Below are 23,186 nucleotides of genomic sequence, written 5' to 3' on the forward strand. Positions count from 1 at the left end.
ATCACATTAGTGAGTGCTCAAACCCACCCTGCCAACATCCCTGCCCACAGAGCCCAGAGCACAAGGTGAGACGAGATCACTTTAGTGAATGCACAAACCCACTGCGCTAACATCCCTGCCCACAGAGCCCAGAGTACAAGGTGAGACGAGGTCACATTAGTGATTGCTTAAACCCACCGCGCTAACATCCCTACCCACAGAGCCCAGAGCACAAGGTGAGACGAGATTACATTAGTGAGTGCACAAACCCACAGCGCTAACATCCCTGCCCACAGAGCCCAGAACAGAAAGTGAGACGAGATCATATTAGTGAGTGCACAAACCCACAGCACTAACATCCCCACCCACATAGCCCAGTGTACAAGGTGAGATGAGATCACATTAGTGAGGGCACAAACCCACCGCGCTAACATCCCCGCCCACATAGCCCAGAGTACAAGGTGAGACAAGATCACATTAGTGAGTAGACAAACCCACCACACTAACATCTCTGTCCACAGAGCCCAGAGTACAAGGTGAGACGAGATCACATTAGTGAGTGCACAAACCCACTGCACTAACATCCCCACCCACAGAGCCCAGTGTACAAGGTGAGATGAGATCACATTAGTGAGTGCACAAACCCACTGAACTAACATCTCTGCCCACCGAGGCCAGAGTACAAGGTGAGATGAGATCACATTAGTGAGTGCACAAACCCACCGCACTAACATCCCTGCCCTCAGAGCCCAGAGCACAAGGTGAGACGAGATCACATTAGTGAGTGCACAGACCCACCGCGCAAACATCCCTGCCCATAGAACCCAGAGCACAAGGTGAGACGAGATCACATTAGTGAGTGTGCAAACCCACCGCTCTAACATCCCTGCCCACAGAGCCCAGAGTACGAGGTGAGACGAGATCTCATTAGTGAGTGCACAAACGCACCGCGCTAACCCCTCCGCCCACAGAGCCCAGTGTACAAGGTGAGACGAGATCACATTAGTGAGTGCACAAACCCGCCATGCTAACATCCCTGCCAACAGAGCCCAGAGCACAAGGTGAGACGAGATCACATTAGTGAGTGCTCAAACCCACCATGCTAACATCCCTGCACACTGAGACCAGAGTACAAGGTGAGACGAGATCACATTAGTGAGTGCTCAAACCCACCCTGCCAACATCCCTGCCCACAGAGCCCAGAGCACAAGGTGAGACGAGATCACTTTAGTGAATGCACAAACCCACTGCGCTAACATCCCTGCCCACAGAGCCCAGAGTACAAGGTGAGACGAGGTCACATTAGTGATTGCTTAAACCCACCGCGCTAACATCCCTACCCACAGAGCCCAGAGCACAAGGTGAGACGAGATTACATTAGTGAGTGCACAAACCCACAGCGCTAACATCCCTGCCCACAGAGCCCAGAACAGAAAGTGAGACGAGATCATATTAGTGAGTGCACAAACCCACAGCACTAACATCCCCACCCACATAGCCCAGTGTACAAGGTGAGATGAGATCACATTAGTGAGGGCACAAACCCACCGCGCTAACATCCCCGCCCACATAGCCCAGAGTACAAGGTGAGACAAGATCACATTAGTGAGTAGACAAACCCACCACACTAACATCTCTGTCCACAGAGCCCAGAGTACAAGGTGAGACGAGATCACATTAGTGAGTGCACAAACCCACTGCACTAACATCCCCACCCACAGAGCCCAGTGTACAAGGTGAGATGAGATCACATTAGTGAGTGCACAAACCCACCGTGCTAACCTCCTCACCCACAGAGCCAAGTGTACAAGGTGAAACGAGATCACATTAGTGAGTGCACAAACCCACTGCACTAACATCCCCACCCACAGAGCCCAGTGTACAAGGTGAGACGAGATCACATTAGTGAGGGCTCAAATCCACCATGCTAACATCCCTGCCCACAGAGCCCAGAGCACAAGGTGAGACGAGATCACATTAGTGAGTGTGCAAACCCACCGCGCTAACATCCCTGCCCACAGAGCCCAGAGTACAAGGTGAGACGAGATCACATTAGTGAGTGCACAAACCCACTGAACTAACATCTTGCCCACAGAGGCCAGAGTACAAGGTGAGATGAGATCACATTAGTGAGTGTACAAACCCACCGCACTAACATCCCTGCCCTCAGAGCCCAGAGCACAAGGTGAGACGAGATCACATTAGTGAGTGCTCAAACCCACTATGCTAACATCCCTTCCGACAGAGCCCAGAGCACAAGGTGAGACGAGATCACATTAGTGAGTGCACAAACCCACTGAACTAACATCTTGCCCACAGAGGCCAGAGTACAAGGTGAGATGAGATCACATTAGTGAGTGCACAAACCCACCGCACTAACATCCCTGCCCACAGAGCCCAGAGTGAAAGATGGGATGAGATCACATTAGTGAGTGCATCAACCCACTGCGGTAACATCCCTGCCCACAGAGCCCAGAGTGCAAGATGGGATGAGATCACATTAGTGAGTGCATCAACCCACCGCACTAACATACCTGCCCACAGAGCCCAGAGCGCAAGATGGGATGAGATCACATCCACCGCGCGAACATCCCTCTACACAGAACCCAGAGTAAAGGTGAGACGAGATCACATTAGTGAGTGCACAAACGCACCGCGCTAACCCCTCCGCCCACAGAGCCCAGTGTACAAGGTGAGAAGAGATCACATTAGTGAGTGCACAAACCCACCAAACTAACATCCCTGCCCTTAGAGCCCAGAGTACGAGTTGAGACGAGATCACATTAGTGAGTGCACAAACCCACTGCACTAACACCCCCACCCACAGAGCCCAGTGTACAAGGTGAGATGATATCACATTAGTGAGTGCACAAACCCACCGTGCTAACATCCCTGCCCACAGAAACCAGAGCACAAGGTGAGACGAGATCACATTAGTGAGTGCACAAACCCACTGAACTAACATCTCTGCCCACAGAGGCCAGAGTACAAGGTGAGATGAGATCACATTAGTGAGTGCACAAACCCACAACACTAACATCCCTGCCCTCAGAGCCCAGTGCACAAGGTGAGATCTGATCACATTAGTGAGTGCGCACAACCACTGTGCTAACATCCCTGCCCACAGAGCCCAGAGCACAAGGTGAGAAGAGATCACATTAGTGAGTGCATAAACCCACTTCTCTACCATCCCTGCCCAGAGGACCCAGAGCACAAGGTGATACGAGATCACATTAGTGAGTGCACAGACCCACCACGCAAACATCCCTGCCCACAGAACCCAGAGCACAAGGTGAGACGAGATCACATTAGTGAGTGCACAAACGCACCGCGCTAACCCCTCCGCCCACAGAGCCAAGTGTACAAGGTGAGACGAGATCACATTAGTGAGTGCACAAACCCACCGTGCTAACATCCCTACCCACAGAGTCCAGAGTACAAGGTGAGACGAGGTCACATTAGTGAGTACACAAACCCACTGCGCTAACATCCCTGCCCACAGAGCCCAGAGCACAAGGTGAGACGAGATCACATTAGTGAGTGCACAAACCCACCGTGCTAACATCCCTACCCACAGAGTCCAGAGTACAAGGTGAGACGAGGTCACATTAGTGAGTACACAAACCCACTGCGCTAACATCCCTGCCCACAGAGGCCAGAGTACAAGGTGAGACGAGATCATATTAGTGAGTGCACAGACCCACCACGCAAACATCCCTGCCCACAGAACCCAGAGCACAAGGTGAGACGAGATCACATTAGTGAGTGCACAAACCCACCATGCTAACATCCCTGCACACTGAGACCAGAACACAAGGTGAGACGAGATCACTTTAGTGAATGCACAAACCCACTGCGCTAACATCCCTGCCCACAGAGCCCAGAGTACAAGGTGAGACGAGGTCACATTAGTGATTGCTCAAACCCAACGCGCTAACATCCCTGCCCACAGAGCCCAGAGCACAAGGTGAGACGAGATCACATTAGTGAGTGCACAAACCCACCAAACTAACATCCCTGCCCTTAGAGCCCAGAGTACGAGTTGAGACGAGATCACATTAGTGAGTGCACAAACCCACTGCACTAACATCCCCACCCACAGAGCCCAGTGTACAAGGTGAGATGATATCACATTAGTGAGTGCACAAACCCACCGTGCTAACATCCCTGCCCCCAGAGCCCAGAGCACAAGGTAAGATGAGATCACATTAGTGAGTGCACAAACCCACCATGCTAACATCCCTGCCCACAGAAACCAGAGCACAAGGTGAGACGAGATCACATTAGTGAGTGCACAAACCCACTGAACTAACATCTCTGCCCACAGAGGCCAGAGTACAAGGTGAGATGAGATCACATTAGTGAGTGCACAAACCCACAACACTAACATCCCTGCCCTCAGAGCCCAGAGCACAAGGTGAGATCTGATCACATTAGTGAGTGCACACATCCACTGTGCTAACATCCCTGCCCACAGAGCCCAGAGCACAAGGTGAGAAGAGATCACATTAGTGAGTGCATAAACCCACTTCTCTAACATCCCTGCCCAGAGGACCCAGAGCACAAGGTGATACGAGATCACATTAGTGAGTGCACAGACCCACCACGCAAACATCCCTGCCCACAGAACCCAGAGCACAAGGTGAGACGAGATCACATTAGTGAGTGCACAAACGCACCGCGCTAACCCCTCCGCCCACAGAGCCAAGTGTACAAGGTGAGACGAGATCACATTAGTGAGTGCACAAACCCACCATGCTAACATCCCTACCCACAGAGCCAAGTGTACAAGGTGAGACGAGATCACATTAGTGAGTGCACAAACCCAACGCGCTAACATCCCCGCCCACATAGCCCAGAGTACAAGGTGAGACAAGATCACATTAGTGAGTGGACAAACCCACCACACTAACATCTCTGTCCACAGAGCCCAGAGTACAAGGTGAGACGAGATCACATTAGTGAGTGCGCAAACCCACCGCGCTAACATCCCTACCCACAGAGCCCAGAACAGAAAGTGAGACGAGATCACATTAGTGAGTGCACAAACCCACTGCACTAACATCCCCACCCACAGAGCCAGTGTACAAGGTGAGATGAGATCACATTAGTGAGTGCACAAACCCACCGTGCTATCATCCCTGCCCACAGAACACAGAGCACAAGGTGAGACGAGATCACATTAGTGAGTGCACAAACCCACTGAACTAACATCTCTGCCCACAGAGGCCAGAGTACAAGGTGAGATGAGATCACATTAGTGAGTGCACAAACCCACAGCACTAACATCCCCACCCACATGGCCCAGTGTACAAGGTGAGATGAGATCACATTAGTGAGGGCACAAACCCACCGCGCTAACATCCCCGCCCACATAGCCCAGAGTACAAGGTGAGACAAGATCACATTAGTGAGTAGACAAACGCACCACACTAACATCTCTGTCCACAGAGCCCAGAGTACAAGGTGAGACGAGATCACATTAGTGAGTGCACAAACCCACTGCACTAACATCCCCACCCACAGAGCCCAGTGTACAAGGTGAGATGAGATCACATTAGTGAGTGCACAAACCCACTGAACTAACATCTCTGCCCACCGAGGCCAGAGTACAAGGTGAGATGAGATCACATTAGTGAGTGCACAAACCCACCGCACTAACATCCCTGCCCTCAGAGCCCAGAGCACAAGGTGAGTCGAGATCACATTAGTGAGTGCACAGACCCACCGCGCTAACATCCCTGCCCACAGAGCCCAGAGTACGAGGTGAGACGAGATCTCATTAGTGAGTGCACAAACGCACCGCGCTAACCCCTCCGCCCACAGAGCCCAGTGTACAAGGTGAGACGAGATCACATTAGTGAGTGCACAAACCCACCATGCTAACATCCCTGCCCACAGAGCCCAGAGCACAAGGTGAGACGAGATCACTTTAGTGAATGCACAAACCCACTGCGCTTACATCCCTGCCCACAGAGCCCAGAGTACAAGGTGAGACGAGGTCACATTAGTGATTGCTTAAACCCACCGCGCTAACATCCCTACCCACAGAGCCCAGAGCACAAGGTGAGACGAGATTACATTGGTGAGTGCACAAACCCACAGCGCTAACATCCCTGCCCACAGAGCCCAGAACAGAAAGTGAGACGAGATCATATTAGTGAGTGCACAAACCCACAGCACTAACATCCCCACCCACATAGCCCAGTGTACAAGGTGAGATGAGATCACATTAGTGAGGGCACAAACCCACCGCGCTAACATCCCCGCCCACATAGCCCAGAGTACAAGGTGAGACAAGATCACATTAGTGAGTAGACAAACCCACCACACTAACATCTCTGTCCACAGAGCCCAGAGTACAAGGTGAGACGAGATCACATTAGTGAGTGCACAAACCCACTGCACTAACATCCCCACCCACAGAGCCCAGTGTACAAGGTGAGATGAGATCACATTAGTGAGTGCACAAACCCACCGTGCTAACCTCCTCACCCACAGAGCCAAGTGTACAAGGTGAAACGAGATCACATTAGTGAGTGCACAAACCCACTGCACTAACATCCCCACCCACAGAGCCCAGTGTACAAGGTGAGACGAGATCACATTAGTGAGGGCTCAAATCCACCATGCTAACATCCCTGCCCACAGAGCCCAGAGCACAAGGTGAGACGAGATCACATTAGTGAGTGTGCAAACCCACCGCGCTAACATCCCTGCCCACAGAGCCCAGAGTACAAGGTGAGACGAGATCACATTAGTGAGTGCACAAACCCACTGAACTAACATCTTGCCCACAGAGGCCAGAGTACAAGGTGAGATGAGATCACATTAGTGAGTGCACAAACCCACCGCACTAACATCCCTGCCCTCAGAGCCCAGAGCACAAGGTGAGACGAGATCACATTAGTGAGTGCTCAAACCCACTATGCTAACATCCCTTCCGACAGAGCCCAGAGCACAAGGTGAGACGAGATCACATTAGTGAGTGCACAAACCCACTGAACTAACATCTTGCCCACAGAGGCCAGAGTACAAGGTGAGATGAGATCACATTAGTGAGTGCACAAACCCACCGCACTAACATCCCTGCCCACAGAGCCCAGAGTGAAAGATGGGATGAGATCACATTAGTGAGCATCAACCCACTGCGCTAACATCCCTGCCCACAGAGCCCAGAGTGCAAGATGGGATGAGATCACATTAGTGAGTGCATCAACCCACCGCACTAACATACCTGCCCACAGAGCCCAGAGCGCAAGATGGGATGAGATCACATCCACCGCGCGAACATCCCTCTACACAGAACCCAGAGTAAAGGTGAGACGAGATCACATTAGTGAGTGCACAAACGCACCGCGCTAACCCCTCCGCCCACAGAGCCCAGTGTACAAGGTGAGAAGAGATCACATTAGTGAGTGCACAAACCCACCATGCTAACATCCCTGCCCACAGAGCCCAGAGCACAAGGTGAGACGAGATCACATTAGTGAGTGCACAAACCCACCAAACTAACATCCCTGCCCTTAGAGCCCAGAGTACGAGTTGAGACGAGATCACATTAGTGAGTGCACAAACCCACTGCACTAACACCCCCACCCACAGAGCCCAGTGTACAAGGTGAGATGATATCACATTAGTGAGTGCACAAACCCACCGTGCTAACATCCCTGCCCCCAGAGCCCAGAGCACAAGGTAAGATGAGATCACATTAGTGAGTGCACAAATCCACCATGCTAACATCCCTGCCCACAGAAACCAGAGCACAAGGTGAGACGAGATCACATTAGTGAGTGCACAAACCCACTGAACTAACATCTCTGCCCACAGAGGCCAGAGTACAAGGTGAGATGAGATCACATTAGTGAGTGCACAAACCCACAACACTAACATCCCTGCCCTCAGAGCCCAGTGCACAAGGTGAGATCTGATCACATTAGTGAGTGCACACAACCACTGTGCTAACATCCCTGCCCACAGAGCCCAGAGCACAAGGTGAGAAGAGATCACATTAGTGAGTGCATAAACCCACTTCTCTAACATCCCTGCCCAGAGGACCCAGAGCACAAGGTGATACGAGATCACATTAGTGAGTGCACAGACCCACCACGCAAACATCCCTGCCCACAGAACCCAGAGCACAAGGTGAGACGAGATCACATTAGTGAGTGCACAAACGCACCGCGCTAACCCCTCCGCCCACAGAGCAAAGTGTACAAGGTGAGACGAGATCACATTAGTGAGTGCACAAACCCACCATGCTAACATCCCTGCCCACAGAGCCCAGAGCACAAGGTGAGACGAGATCACATTAGTGAGTGCACAAACCCACCGCGCTAACATCCCTACCCACAGAGTCCAGAGTACAAGGTGAGACGAGGTCACATTAGTGAGTACACAAACCCACTGCGCTAACCTCCCTGCCCACAGAACCCAGAGCACAAGGTGAGACGAGATCACATTAGTGAGTGCACAAACCCACCATGCTAACATCCCTGCACACTGAGACCAGAGTACAAGGTGAGACGAGATCACATTAGTGAGTGCTCAAACCCACCGTGCCAACATCCCTGCCCACAAAGCCCAGAGCACAAGGTGAGACGAGATCACTTTAGTGAATGCACAAACCCACTGCGCTAACATCCCTGCCCACAGAGCCCAGAGTACAAGGTGAGACGAGGTCACATTAGTGATTGCTCAAACCCACCGCGCTAACATCCCTGCCCACAGAGCCCAGAGCACAAGGTGAGACGAGATCACATTAGTGAGTGCACAAACCCACAGCGCTAACATCCCTGCCCACAGAGCCCAGAACAGAAAGTGAGACGAGATCACATTAGTGAGTGCACAAACCCACAGCACTAACATCCCCACCCACATAGCCCAGTGTACAAGGTGAGATGAGATCACATTAGTGAGGGCACAAACCCACCGCGCTAACATCCCCGCCCACATAGCCCAGAGTACAAGGTGAGACAAGATCACATTAGTGAGTAGACAAACCCACCACACTAACATCTCTGTCCACAGAGCCCAGAGTACAAGGTGAGACGAGATCACATTAGTGAGTGCACAAACCCACTGCACTAACATCCCCACCCACAGAGCCCAGTTTACAAGGTGAGATGAGATCACATTAGTGAGTGCACAAACCCACCGTGCTAACCTCCTCACCCACAGAGCCGAGTGTACAAGGTGAAACGAGATCACATTAGTGAGTGCACAAACCCACTACACTAACATCCCCACCCACAGAGCCCAGTGTACAAGGTGAGACGAGATCACATTAGTGAGTGCTCAAATCCACCATGCTAACATCCCTGCCCACAGAGCCCAGAGCACAAGGTGAGACGAGATCACATTAGTGAGTGTGCAAACCCACCGCGCTAACATCCCTGCCCACAGAGCCCAGAGTACAAGGTGAGACGAGATCACATTAGTGAGTGCACAAACCCACTGAACTAACATCTTGCCCACAGAGGCCAGAGAACAAGGTGAGAAGAGATCACATTAGTGAGTGCACAAACCCACCGCACTAACATCCCTGCCCTCAGAGCCCAGAGCACAAGGTGAGACGAGATCACATTAGTGAGTGCTCAAACCCACCATGCTAACATCCCTTCCGACAGAGCCCAGAGCACAAGGTGATACGAGATCACATTAGTGAGTGCACAAACCCACTGAACTAACATCTTGCCCACAGAGGCCAGAGTACAAGGTGAGATGAGATCACATTAGTGAGTGCACAAACCCACCGCACTAACATCCCTGCCCACAGAGCCCAGAGTGAAAGATGGGATGAGATCACATTAGTGAGTGCATCAACCCACTGCGCTAACATCCCTGCCCACAGAGCCCAGAGCGCAAGATGGGATGAGATCACATTAGTGAGTGCATCAACCCACTGCGCTAACATCCCTGCCCACAGAGCCCAGAGCGCAAGATGGGATGAGATCACATCCACCGCGCGAACATCCCTGCCCACAGAGCCCAGTGTACAAGGTGAGAAGATATCACATTAGTGAGTGCACAAACCCACCATGCTAACATCCCTGCCCACAGAGCCCAGAGCACAAGGTGAGACGAGATCACATTAGTGAGTGCACAAACCCACCATGCTAACATCCCTGCCCCCTGAGCCCAGAGCACAAGGTAAGATGAGATCACATTAGTGAGTGCACAAACCCACCAGGCTAACATCCCTGCCCACAGAAACCAGAGCACAAGGTGAGACGAGATCACATTAGTGAGTGCACAAACCCACTGAACTAACATCTCTGCCCACAGAGGCCAGAGTACAAGGTGAGATGAGATCACATTAGTGAGTGCACAAACCCACAACACTAACATCCCTGCCCTCAGAGCCCAGAGCACAAGGTGAGATCTGATCACATTAGTGAGTGCACACAACCACTGTGCTAACATCCCTGCCCACAGAGCCCAGAGCACAAGGTGAGAAGAGATCACATTAGTGAGTGCATAAACCCACTTCTCTAACATCCCTGCCCAGAGGACCCAGAGCACAAGGTGATACGAGATCACATTAGTGAGTGCACAGACCCACCACGCAAACATCCCTGCCCACAGAACCCAGAGCACAAGGTGAGACGAGATCACATTAGTGAGTGCACAAACGCACCGCGCTAACCCCTCCGCCCACAGAGCCAAGTGTACAAGGTGAGACGAGATCACATTAGTGAGTGCACAAACCCACCATGCTAACATCCCTGCCCACAGAGCCCAGAGCACAAGGTGAGACGAGATCACATTAGTGAGTGCACAAACCCACCGCGCTAACATCCCTACCCACAGAGTCCAGAGTACAAGGTGAGACGAGGTCACATTAGTGAGTACACAAACCCACTGCGCTAACATCCCTGCCCACAGAGCCCAGAGCACAAGGTGAGAAGAGATCACATTAGTGAGTGCACAAACCCACTGCGCTAACATCCCTGCCCACAGATCCCAGAGCACAAGGTGAGACGAGATCACATTAGTGAGTGCACAAACACACCGCGCCAACACCCCTGCCCACAGAGCCAAGAGCACAAGGTGAGACGAGATCACATTAGTGAGTGCACAAACACACCGCGCCAACACCCCTGCCCACAGAGCCAAGAGCACAAGGTGAGACAATATCACATTAGTGAGTGGACAAACCCACCACACTAACATCTCTGTCCACAGAGCCCAGAGTACAAGGTGAGACAAGATCACATTAGTGAGTAGACAAACCCACCACACTAACATCTCTGTCCACAGAGCCCAGAGCACAAGGTGAGACGAGATCACATTAGTGAGTGCGCAAACCCACCGCGCTAACATCCCTGCCCACAGAGCCCAGAACAGAAAGTGAGACGAGATCACATTAGTGAGTGCACAAACCCACTGCACTAACATCCCCACCCACAGAGCCAGTGTACAAGGTGAGATGAGATCACATTAGTGAGTGCACAAACCCACCGTGCTATCATCCCTGCCCACAGAACACAGTGTACAAGGTGAGACGAAATCACATTAGTGAGTGCACAAACCCACTAGTCTAACATCCCTGCCCACAGAGCCCAGAGTACAAGGTGAGACGAGATCACATGAGTGAGTGCACAAACCCACTACGCTAACATCCCTGCCCACAAAGCCCAGAGTACAAGGTGACACGAGATCCCATTAGTGAGTGCACAATTGCACCGCAGTAAATCCTTGCCTACAGAGTCAGAGTACACAGTGAGACGAAATCACATTAGTGAGCGCATAGACCCACTGTGCCAACATCCCTGCCCACAGAGCCCAGAGTACAAGGTGAGAGGAGATCACATTAGTGAGTGCACAAACCAAATACGCTAACATCCCTGACCACAGAGCCCAGAGCACAAAGTGAGAGGAGATAACGTTAGTGAGTGCACAAACCCACCGCGCTAACATCCCTGCCCTCAGAGGCCAGAGTATAAGGTGAGACGAGATCACATTAGTGAGTGCACAAACCCACGGCGCTAACATCCCTGTCCACAGAGCCCAGAGCACAAGATGAGACGAGATCACATTATGTAGTGCACAAACCCACCGCGCTAACATCCCTGCCCACAGAGCCCGAGCCCAGAGCACAAGGTGAGAGGAGATCACATTAGTGAGTGCACAAACCCATTACGCTAACATCCCTGCCCACAGAGCCCAGAGTACAAGGTGAGACGAAATCAAATTAGTGAGTGCACAAACCCATTACGCTAACATCCCTGCCCACAGAGCCCAGAGTACAAGGTGAGACGAAATCACATTAGTGAGTGCACAAACCCACTACGCTAACATCCCTGCCCACAAAGCCCACAGTACAAGGTGACACGAGATCACATTAATGAGTGCACAAACGCACCGCACTAACATCCTTGCCTACAGAGTCAGAGTACAAGGTGAGAAAAGATCACATTAGTGAGTGCACAAACCCACTACACTAACATCCCCGCCCACAGAGCCCTGTGTACAAGGTGAGAGGAGATCACATGAGTGAGTGCGCAAACCCACTGCACTAACATCCCTGCCCACAGAGCCCAGAGTACAAGGTGAGACGAGGTCACATTAGTGATTGCTTAAACCCACCGCGCTAACATCCCTACCCACAGAGCCCAGAGCACAAGGTGAGACGAGATTACATTAGTGAGTGCACAAACCCACTACGCTAACATCCCTGCCCACAAAGCCCACAGTACAAGGTGAGATGAGATCACATTAGTGAGGGCACAAACCCACCGCGCTAACATCCCCGCCCACATAGCCCAGAGTACAAGGTGAGACAAGATCACATTAGTGAGTAGACAAACCCACCACACTAACATCTCTGTCCACAGAGCCCAGAGTACAAGGTGAGACGAGATCACATTAGTGAGTGCACAAACCCACTGCACTAACATCCCCACCCACAGAGCCCAGTGTACAAGGTGAGATGAGATCACATTAGTGAGTGCACAAACCCACCGTGCTAACCTCCTCACCCACAGAGCCAAGTGTACAAGGTGAAACGAGATCACATTAGTGAGTGCACAAACCCACTGCACTAACATCCCCACCCACAGAGCCCAGTGTACAAGGTGAGACGAGATCACATTAGTGAGGGCTCAAATCCACCATGCTAACATCCCTGCCCACAGAGCCCAGAGCACAAGGTGAGACGAGATCACATTAGTGAGTGTGCAAACCCACCGCGCTAACATCCCTGCCCACAGAGCCCAGAGTACAAGGTGAGACGAGATCACATTAGTGAGTGCACAAACCCACTGAACTAACATCTTGCCCACAGAGGCCAGAGTACAAGGTGAGATGAGATCACATTAGTGAGTGCACAAACCCACCGCACTAACATCCCTGCCCTCAGAGCCCAGAGCACAAGGTGAGACGAGATCACATTAGTGAGTGCTCAAACCCACTATGCTAACATCCCTTCCGACAGAGCCCAGAGCACAAGGTGAGACGAGATCACATTAGTGAGTGCACAAACCCACTGAACTAACATCTTGCCCACAGAGGCCAGAGTACAAGGTGAGATGAGATCACATTAGTGAGTGCACAAACCCACCGCACTAACATCCCTGCCCACAGAGCCCAGAGTGAAAGATGGGATGAGATCACATTAGTGAGTGCATCAACCCACTGCGCTAACATCCCAGCCCACAGAGCCCAGAGTGCAAGATGGGATGAGATCACATTAGTGAGTGCATCAACCCACCGCACTAACATACCTGCCCACAGAGCCCAGAGCGCAAGATGGGATGAGATCACATCCACCGCGCGAACATCCCTCTACACAGAACCCAGAGTAAAGGTGAGACGAGATCACATTAGTGAGTGCACAAACGCACCGCGCTAACCCCTCCGCCCACAGAGCCCAGTGTACAAGGTGAGAAGAGATCACATTAGTGAGTGCACAAACCCACCATGCTAACATCCCTGCCCACAGAGCCCAGAACACAAGGTGAGACGAGATCACATTAGTGAGTGCACAAACCCACCAAACTAACATCCCTGCCCTTAGAGCCCAGAGTACGAGTTGAGACGAGATCACATTAGTGAGTGCACAAACCCACTGCACTAACACCCCCACCCACAGAGCCCAGTGTACAAGGTGAGATGATATCACATTAGTGAGTGCACAAACCCACCGTGCTAACATCCCTGCCCCCAGAGCCCAGAGCACAAGGTAAGATGAGATCACATTAGTGAGTGCACAAATCCACCATGCTAACATCCCTGCCCACAGAAACCAGAGCACAAGGTGAGACGAGATCACATTAGTGAGTGCACAAACCCACTGAACTAACATCTCTGCCCACAGAGGCCAGAGTACAAGGTGAGATGAGATCACATTAGTGAGTGCACAAACCCACAACACTAACATCCCTGCCCTCAGAGCCCAGTGCACAAGGTGAGATCTGATCACATTAGTGAGTGCACACAACCACTGTGCTAACATCCCTGCCCACAGAGCCCAGAGCACAAGGTGAGAAGAGATCACATTAGTGAGTGCATAAACCCACTTCTCTACCATCCCTGCCCAGAGGACCCAGAGCACAAGGTGATACGAGATCACATTAGTGAGTGCACAGACCCACCACGCAAACATCCCTGCCCACAGAACCCAGAGCACAAGGTGAGACGAGATCACATTAGTGAGTGCACAAACGCACCGCGCTAACCCCTCCGCCCACAGAGCCAAGTGTACAAGGTGAGACGAGATCACATTAGTGAGTGCACAAACGCACCGCGCTAACCCCTCCGCCCACAGAGCCAAGTGTACAAGGTGAGACGAGATCACATTAGTGAGTGCACAAACCCACCATGCTAACATCCCTGCCCACAGAGCCCAGAGCACAAGGTGAGACGAGATCACATTAGTGAGTGCACAAACCCACCGCGCTAACATCCCTACCCACAGAGTCCAGAGTACAAGGTGAGACGAGGTCACATTAGTGAGTACACAAACCCACTGCGCTAACATCCCTGCCCACAGAACCCAGAGCACAAGGTGAGACGAGATCACATTAGTGAGTGCACAAACCCACCATGCTAACATCCCTGCACACTGAGACCAGAGTACAAGGTGAGACGAGATCACATTAGTGAGTGCTCAAACCCACCGTGCCAACATCCCTGCCCACAAAGCCCAGAGCACAAGGTGAGACGAGATCACTTTAGTGAATGCACAAACCCACTGCGCTAACATCCCTGCCCACAGAGCCCAGAGTACAAGGTGAGACGAGGTCACATTAGTGATTGCTCAAACCCACCGCGCTAACATCCCTGCCCAAAGAGCCCAGAGCACAAGGTGAGACGAGATCACATTAGTGAGTGCACAAACCCACAGCGCTAACATCCCTGTCCACAGAGCCCAGAACAGAAAGTGAGACGAGATCACATTAGTGAGTGCACAAACCCACAGCACTAACATCCCCACCCACATAGCCCAGTGTACAAGGTGAGATGAGATCACATTAGTGAGGGCACAAACCCACCGCGCTAACATCCCCGCCCACATAGCCCAGAGTACAAGGTGAGACAAGATCACATTAGTGAGTAGACAAACCCACCACACTAACATCTCTGTCCACAGAGCCCAGAGTACAAGGTGAGACGAGATCACATTAGTGAGTGCACAAACCCACTGCACTAACATCCCCACCCACAGAGCCCAGTTTACAAGGTGAGATGAGATCACATTAGTGAGTGCACAAACCCACCGTGCTAACCTCCTCACCCACAGAGCCGAGTGTACAAGGTGAAACGAGATCACATTAGTGAGTGCACAAACCCACTACACTAACATCCCCACCCACAGAGCCCAGTGTACAAGGTGAGACGAGATCACATTAGTGAGTGCTCAAATCCACCATGCTAACATCCCTGCCCACAAAGCCCAGAGCACAAGGTGAGACGAGATCACATTAGTGAGTGTGCAAACCCACCGCGCTAACATCCCTGCCCACAGAGCCCAGAGTACAAGGTGAGACGAGATCACATTAGTGAGTGCACAAACCCACTGAACTAACATCTTGCCCACAGAGGCCAGAGTACAAGGTGAGAAGAGATCACATTAGTGAGTGCACAAACCCACCGCACTAACATCCCTGCCCTCAGAGCCCAGAGCACAAGGTGAGACGAGATCACATTAGTGAGTGCTCAAACCCACCATGCTAACATCCCTTCCGACAGAGCCCAGAGCACAAGGTGATACGAGATCACATTAGTGAGTGCACAAACCCACTGAACTAACATCTTGCCCACAGAGGCCAGAGTACAAGGTGAGATGAGATCACATTAGTGAGTGCACAAACCCACCGCACTAACATCCCTGCCCACAGAGCCCAGAGTGAAAGATGGGATGAGATCACATTAGTGAGTGCATCAACCCACTGCGCTAACATCCCTGCCCACAGAGCCCAGAGCGCAAGATGGGATGAGATCACATTAGTGAGTGCATCAACCCACTGCGCTAACATCCCTGCCCACAGAGCCCAGTGTACAAGGTGAGAAGATATCACATTAGTGAGTGCACAAACCCACCATGCTAACATCCCTACCCCCTGAGCCCAGAGCACAAGGTAAGATGAGATCACATTAGTGAGTGCACAAACCCACCAGGCTAACATCCCTGCCCACAGAAACCAGAGCACAAGGTGAGACGAGATCACATTAGTGAGTGCACAAACCCACTGAACTAACATCTCTGCCCACAGAGGCCAGAGTACAAGGTGAGATGAGATCACATTAGTGAGTGCACAAACCCACAACACTAACATCCCTGCCCTCAGAGCCCAGAGCACAAGGTGAGATCTGATCACATTAGTGAGTGCACACAACCACTGTGCTAACATCCCTGCCCACAGAGCCCAGAGCACAAGGTGAGAAGAGATCACATTAGTGAGTGCATAAACCCACTTCTCTAACATCCCTGCCCAGAGGACCCAGAGCACAAGGTGATACGAGATCACATTAGTGAGTGCACAGACCCACCACGCAAACATCCCTGCCCACAGAACCCAGAGCACAAGGTGAGACGAGATCACATTAGTGAGTGCACAAACGCACCGCGCTAACCCCTCCGCCCACAGAGCCAAGTGTACAAGGTGAGACGAGATCACATTAGTGAGTGCACAAACCCACCATGCTAACATCCCTGCCCACAGAGCCCAGAGCACAAGGTGAGACGAGATCACATTAGTGAGTGCACAAACCCACCGCGCTAACATCCCTACCCACACAGTCCAGAGTACAAGGTGAGACGAGGTCACATTAGTGAGTGCACAGACCCACCACGCAAACATCCCTGCCCACAGAACCCAGAGCACAAGGTGAGACGAGATCACATTAGTGAGTGCACAAACGCACCGCGCTAACCCCTCCGCCCACAGAGCCAAGTGTACAAGGTGAGACGAGATCACATTAGTGAGTGCACAAACCCACCATGCTAACATCCCTGCCCACAGAGCCCAGAGCACAAGGTGAGACGAGATCACATTAGTGAGTGCACAAACCCACCGCGCTAACATCCCTACCCACAGAGTCCAGAGTACAAGGTGAGACGAGGTCACATTAGTGAGTACACAAACCCACTGCGCTAACATCCCTGCCCACAGAGCCCAGAGTACAAGGTGAGACGAGATCACATTAGTGAGTGCACAAACCCAACGCGCTAACATCCCCGCCCACATAGCCCAGAGTACAAGGTGAGACAAGATCACATTAGTGAGTAGACAAACCCACCACACTAACATCTCTGTCCACAGAGCCCAGAGCACAAGGTGAGACGAGATCACATTAGTGAGTGCGCAAACCCACCGCGCTAACATCCCTGCCCACAGAGCCCAGAACAGAAAGTGAGACGAGATCACATTAGTGAGTGCACAAACCCACTGCACTAACATCCCCACCCACAGAGCCAGTGTACAAGGTGAGATGAGATCACATTAGTGAGTGCACAAACCCACCGTGCTATCATCCCTGCCCACAGAACACAGTGTACAAGGTGAGACGAAATCACATTAGTGAGTGCACAAACCCACTAGTCTAACATCCCTGCCCACAGAGCCCAGAGTACAAGGTGAGACGAGATCACATGAGTGAGTGCACAAACCCACTACGCTAACATCCCTGCCCACAAAGCCCAGAGTACAAGGTGACACGAGATCCCATTAGTGAGTGCACAATTGCACCGCAGTAAATCCTTGCCTACAGAGTCAGAGTACACAGTGAGACGAAATCACATTAGTGAGCGCATAGACCCACTGTGCCAACATCCCTGCCCACAGAGCCCAGAGTACAAGGTGAGAGGAGATCACATTAGTGAGTGCACAAACCAAATACGCTAACATCCCTGACCACAGAGCCCAGAGCACAAAGTGAGAGGAGATAACGTTAGTGAGTGCACAAACCCACCGCGCTAACATCCCTGCCCTCAGAGGCCAGAGTATAAGGTGAGACGAGATCACATTAGTGAGTGCACAAACCCACGGCGCTAACATCCCTGTCCACAGAGCCCAGAGCACAAGATGAGACGAGATCACATTATGTAGTGCACAAACCCACCGCGCTAACATCCCTGCCCACAGAGCCCGAGCCCAGAGCACAAGGTGAGAGGAGATCACATTAGTGAGTGCACAAACCCATTACGCTAACATCCCTGCCCACAGAGCCCAGAGTACAAGGTGAGACGAAATCAAATTAGTGAGTGCACAAACCCATTACGCTAACATCCCTGCCCACAGAGCCCAGAGTACAAGGTGAGACGAAATCACATTAGTGAGTGCACAAACCCACTACGCTAACATCCCTGCCCACAAAGCCCACAGTACAAGGTGACACGAGATCACATTAATGAGTGCACAAACGCACCGCACTAACATCCTTGCCTACAGAGTCAGAGTACAAGGTGAGAAAAGATCACATTAGTGAGTGCACAAACCCACTACACTAACATCCCCGCCCACAGAGCCCTGTGTACAAGGTGAGAGGAGATCACATGAGTGAGTGCGCAAACCCACTGCACTAACATCCCTGCCCACAGAGCCCAGAGCACAAGGTGAGAGGAGTTCGCATTAGTGAGTGCACAAACCCACCATGCTAACATCCCTGCCCACAGTGGTCATTGTACAAGGTGAGACAAGATCACATTAGTGAGTGCGCAAATCCATTAACATCCGTGCCCACAGAGCCCAGAGCACAAGGTGAGACGAGATCACATTAGTGAGTGCACAAACCCACCGCACTAACATCCCTGCCCACAGAGCCCAGAGTACAAGGTGAGACAAGATCACATTAGTGAGTGCACAAACCCACTAATATCCCTGCCCACAAAGCCCAGAGTACAAAGTGAGACGAGATCACATGAGTGAGTGCACAAACCCGCCGCGCTAACATCCCAGCCAACAGAGCCCACAGTACAAGGTGAGAGGAGATCCCATTAGTGAGTGCACAAACCCACCGCACTAACATTCCTGCCCTCAGAGCCCAGAGTACGAGGTGAGACGAGATCACATTAGTGAGTGCACAAACCCACTAACATCCCTGCCCACAAAGCCCAGAGTACAAAGTGAGATGAGATCACATGAGTGAGTGCACAAACCCACTACGCTAACATCCCTGCCCACAAAGCCCAGACTACAAAGTGAGACAAGATCACATTAGTGAATGCACAAACCCACTAATATCCCTGACCAGAGAGCCTAGAGCACAAGGTGAGACAAGATCACATTAGTGAGTGCACAAACCCACCGCACTAACATTCCTGCCCTCAGAGCCCAGAGTACAAGGTGAGATGAGATCACATTAGTGAGTGCACAAACCCACTACGCTAACATCCCTGCCCACACAGCCCAGAGTACAAGGTGAGACAAAATCACATTAGTGAGTGCACAAACCCACTAGGCTAACATCCCTGCCCACAAAGCCCAGAGTACAAGTTGACACGAGATCCCATTAGTGAGTGCACAAACGCACCGCAGTAAATCCTTGCCTACAGAGTCAGAGTACAAGGTTAAACGAAATCACATTACTGAGTGCACAAACCCACTAGTCTAACTTTCCTGCTGACAGAGCGCAGAGTACACAGTGAGACGAAATCACATTAGTGAGCTCATAGACCCACTGTGCCAACATCCCTGCCCACAGAGCCCAGAGTACAAGGTGAGAGGAGATTACATTAGTGAGTGCACAAACCTACTACGCTAACATCCCTGACCACAGAGCCCAGAGCACAAAGTGAGAGGAGATAACGTTAGTGAGTGCACAAACCCACCGCGCTAACATCCCTGCCCTCAGAGGCCAGAGTATAAGGTGAGACGAGATCACATTAGTGAGTGCACAAACCCACGGCGCTAACATCCCTGCCCACAGAGCCCAGAGCACAAGATGAGACGAGATCACATTATGTAGTGCACAAACCCACCGCGCTAACATCCCTGCCCACAGAGCCCAGAGCACAAGGTGAGAAGAGATCACATGAGTGAGTGCATAAACCCACTGCACTAACATCCCTGCCCAGAGTACCCAGAGCACAAGGTGAGACGAGATCACATTATGTAGTGCACAAACCCACCGCGCTAACATCCCTGCCCACAGAGCCCGAGCCCAGAGCACAAGGTGAGAGGAGATCACATTAGTGAGTGCACAAACCCATTATGCTAACATCCCTGCCCACAGAGCCCAGAGTACAAGGTGAGACGAAATCAAATTAGTGAGTGCACAAACCCATTACGCTAACATCCCTGCCCACAGAGCCCAGAGTACAAGGTGAGACGAAATCACATTAGTGAGTGCACAAACCCACTACGCTAACATCCCTGCCCACAAAGCCCACAGTACAAGGTGACACGAGATCACATTAATGAGTGCACAAACGCACCGCACTAACATCCTTGCCTACAGAGTCAGAGTACAAGGTGAGAAAAGATCACATTAGTGAGTGCACAAACCCACTACACTAACATCCCCGCCCACAGAGCCCTGTGTACAAGGTGAGAGGAGATCACATGAGTGAGTGCGCAAACCCACTGCACTAACATCCCTGCCCACAGAGCCCAGAGCACAAGGTGAGAGGAGTTCGCATTAGTGAGTGCACAAACCCACCATGCTAACATCCCTGCCCACAGTGGTCATTGTACAAGGTGAGACAAGATCACATTAGTGAGTGCGCAAATCCATTAACATCCCTGCCCACAGAGCCCAGAGCACAAGGTGAGACAAGATCACATTAGTGAGTGCACAAACCCACTAATATCCCTGCCCACAAAGCCCAGAGTACAAAGTGAGACGAGATCACATGAGTGAGTGCACAAACCCGCCGCGCTAACATCCCAGCCAACAGAGCCCACAGTACAAGGTGAGAGGAGATCCCATTAGTGAGTGCACAAACCCACCGCACTAACATTCCTGCCCTCAGAGCCCAGAGTACGAGGTGAGACGAGATCACATTAGTGAGTGCACAAACCCACTAACATCCCTGCCCACAAAGCCCAGAGTACAAAGTGAGATGAGATCACATGAGTGAGTGCACAAACCCACTACGCTAACATCCCTGCCCACAAAGCCCAGACTACAAAGTGAGACAAGATCACATTAGTGAATGCACAAACCCACTAATATCCCTGACCAGAGAGCCTAGAGCACAAGGTGAGACAAGATCACATTAGTGAGTGCACAAACCCACCGCACTAACATTCCTGCCCTCAGAGCCCAGAGTACAAGGTGAGATGAGATCACATTAGTGAGTGCACAAACCCACTACGCTAACATCCCTGCCCACACAGCCCAGAGTACAAGGTGAGACAAAATCACATTAGTGAGTGCACAAACCCACTAGGCTAACATCCCTGCCCACAAAGCCCAGAGTACAAGTTGACACGAGATCCCATTAGTGAGTGCACAAACGCACCGCAGTAAATCCTTGCCTACAGAGTCAGAGTACAAGGTGAAACGAAATCACATTACTGAGTGCACAAACCCACTAGTCTAACTTTCCTGCTGACAGAGCGCAGAGTACACAGTGAGACGAAATCACATTAGTGAGCTCATAGACCCACTGTGCCAACATCCCTGCCCACAGAGCCCAGAGTACAAGGTGAGAGGAGATTACATTAGTGAGTGCACAAACCTACTACGCTAACATCCCTGACCACAGAGCCCAGAGCACAAAGTGAGAGGAGATAACGTTAGTGAGTGCACAAACCCACCGCGCTAACATCCCTGCCCTCAGAGGCCAGAGTATAAGGTGAGACGAGATCACATTAGTGAGTGCACAAACCCACGGCGCTAACATCCCTGCCCACAGAGCCCAGAGCACAAGATGAGACGAGATCACATTATGTAGTGCACAAACCCACCGCGCTAACATCCCTGCCCACAGAGCCCAGAGCACAAGGTGAGAAGAGATCACATGAGTGAGTGCATAAACCCACTGCACTAACATCCCTGCCCAGAGTACCCAGAGCACAAGGTGAGACGAGATCACTTTATTGAGTGCACAAACCCACCGCGCCAACACCCCTGCCCACAGAGCCCAGAGCACAAGGTGAGACGAGATCACATTAGTGAGTACACAAACCCACCGCACTAACATCCCTGCCCATAGAACCCAGAGCACAAGGTGAGACGAGATCACATTAGTGAGTGTGCAAACCCACCGCTCTAACATCCCTGCCCACAGAGCCCAGAGTACGAGGTGAGACGAGATCTCATTAGTGAGTGCACAAACACACCGCGCTAACCCCTCCGCCCACAGAGCCCAGTGTACAAGGTGAGACGAGATCACATTAGTGAGTGCACAAACCCACCATGCTAACATCCCTGCCAACAGAGCCCAGAGCACAAGGTGAGACGAGATCACATTAGTGAGTGCTCAAACCCACCATGCTAACATCCCTGCCCACAGAGCCCAGAGCACAAGGTGAGACGAGATCACTTTAGTGAATGCACAAACCCACTGCGCTAACATCCCTGCCCACAGAGCCCAGAGTACAAGGTGAGACGAGGTCACATTAGTGATTGCTTAAACCCACCGCGCTAACATCCCTACCCACAGAGCCCAGAGCACAAGGTGAGACGAGATTACATTAGTGAGTGCACAAACCCACAGCGCTAACATCCCTGCCCACAGAGCCCAGAACAGAAAGTGAGACGAGATCATATTAGTGAGTGCACAAACCCACAGCACTAACATCCCCACCCACATA

Source organism: Ambystoma mexicanum, chromosome 5q (genome assembly GCF_040938575.1).
Source record: "Ambystoma mexicanum isolate Mex_15411 chromosome 5q, UKY_AmexF1_1, whole genome shotgun sequence".
In the NCBI taxonomy this organism is placed as follows: Eukaryota; Metazoa; Chordata; class Amphibia; order Caudata; family Ambystomatidae; genus Ambystoma; species Ambystoma mexicanum.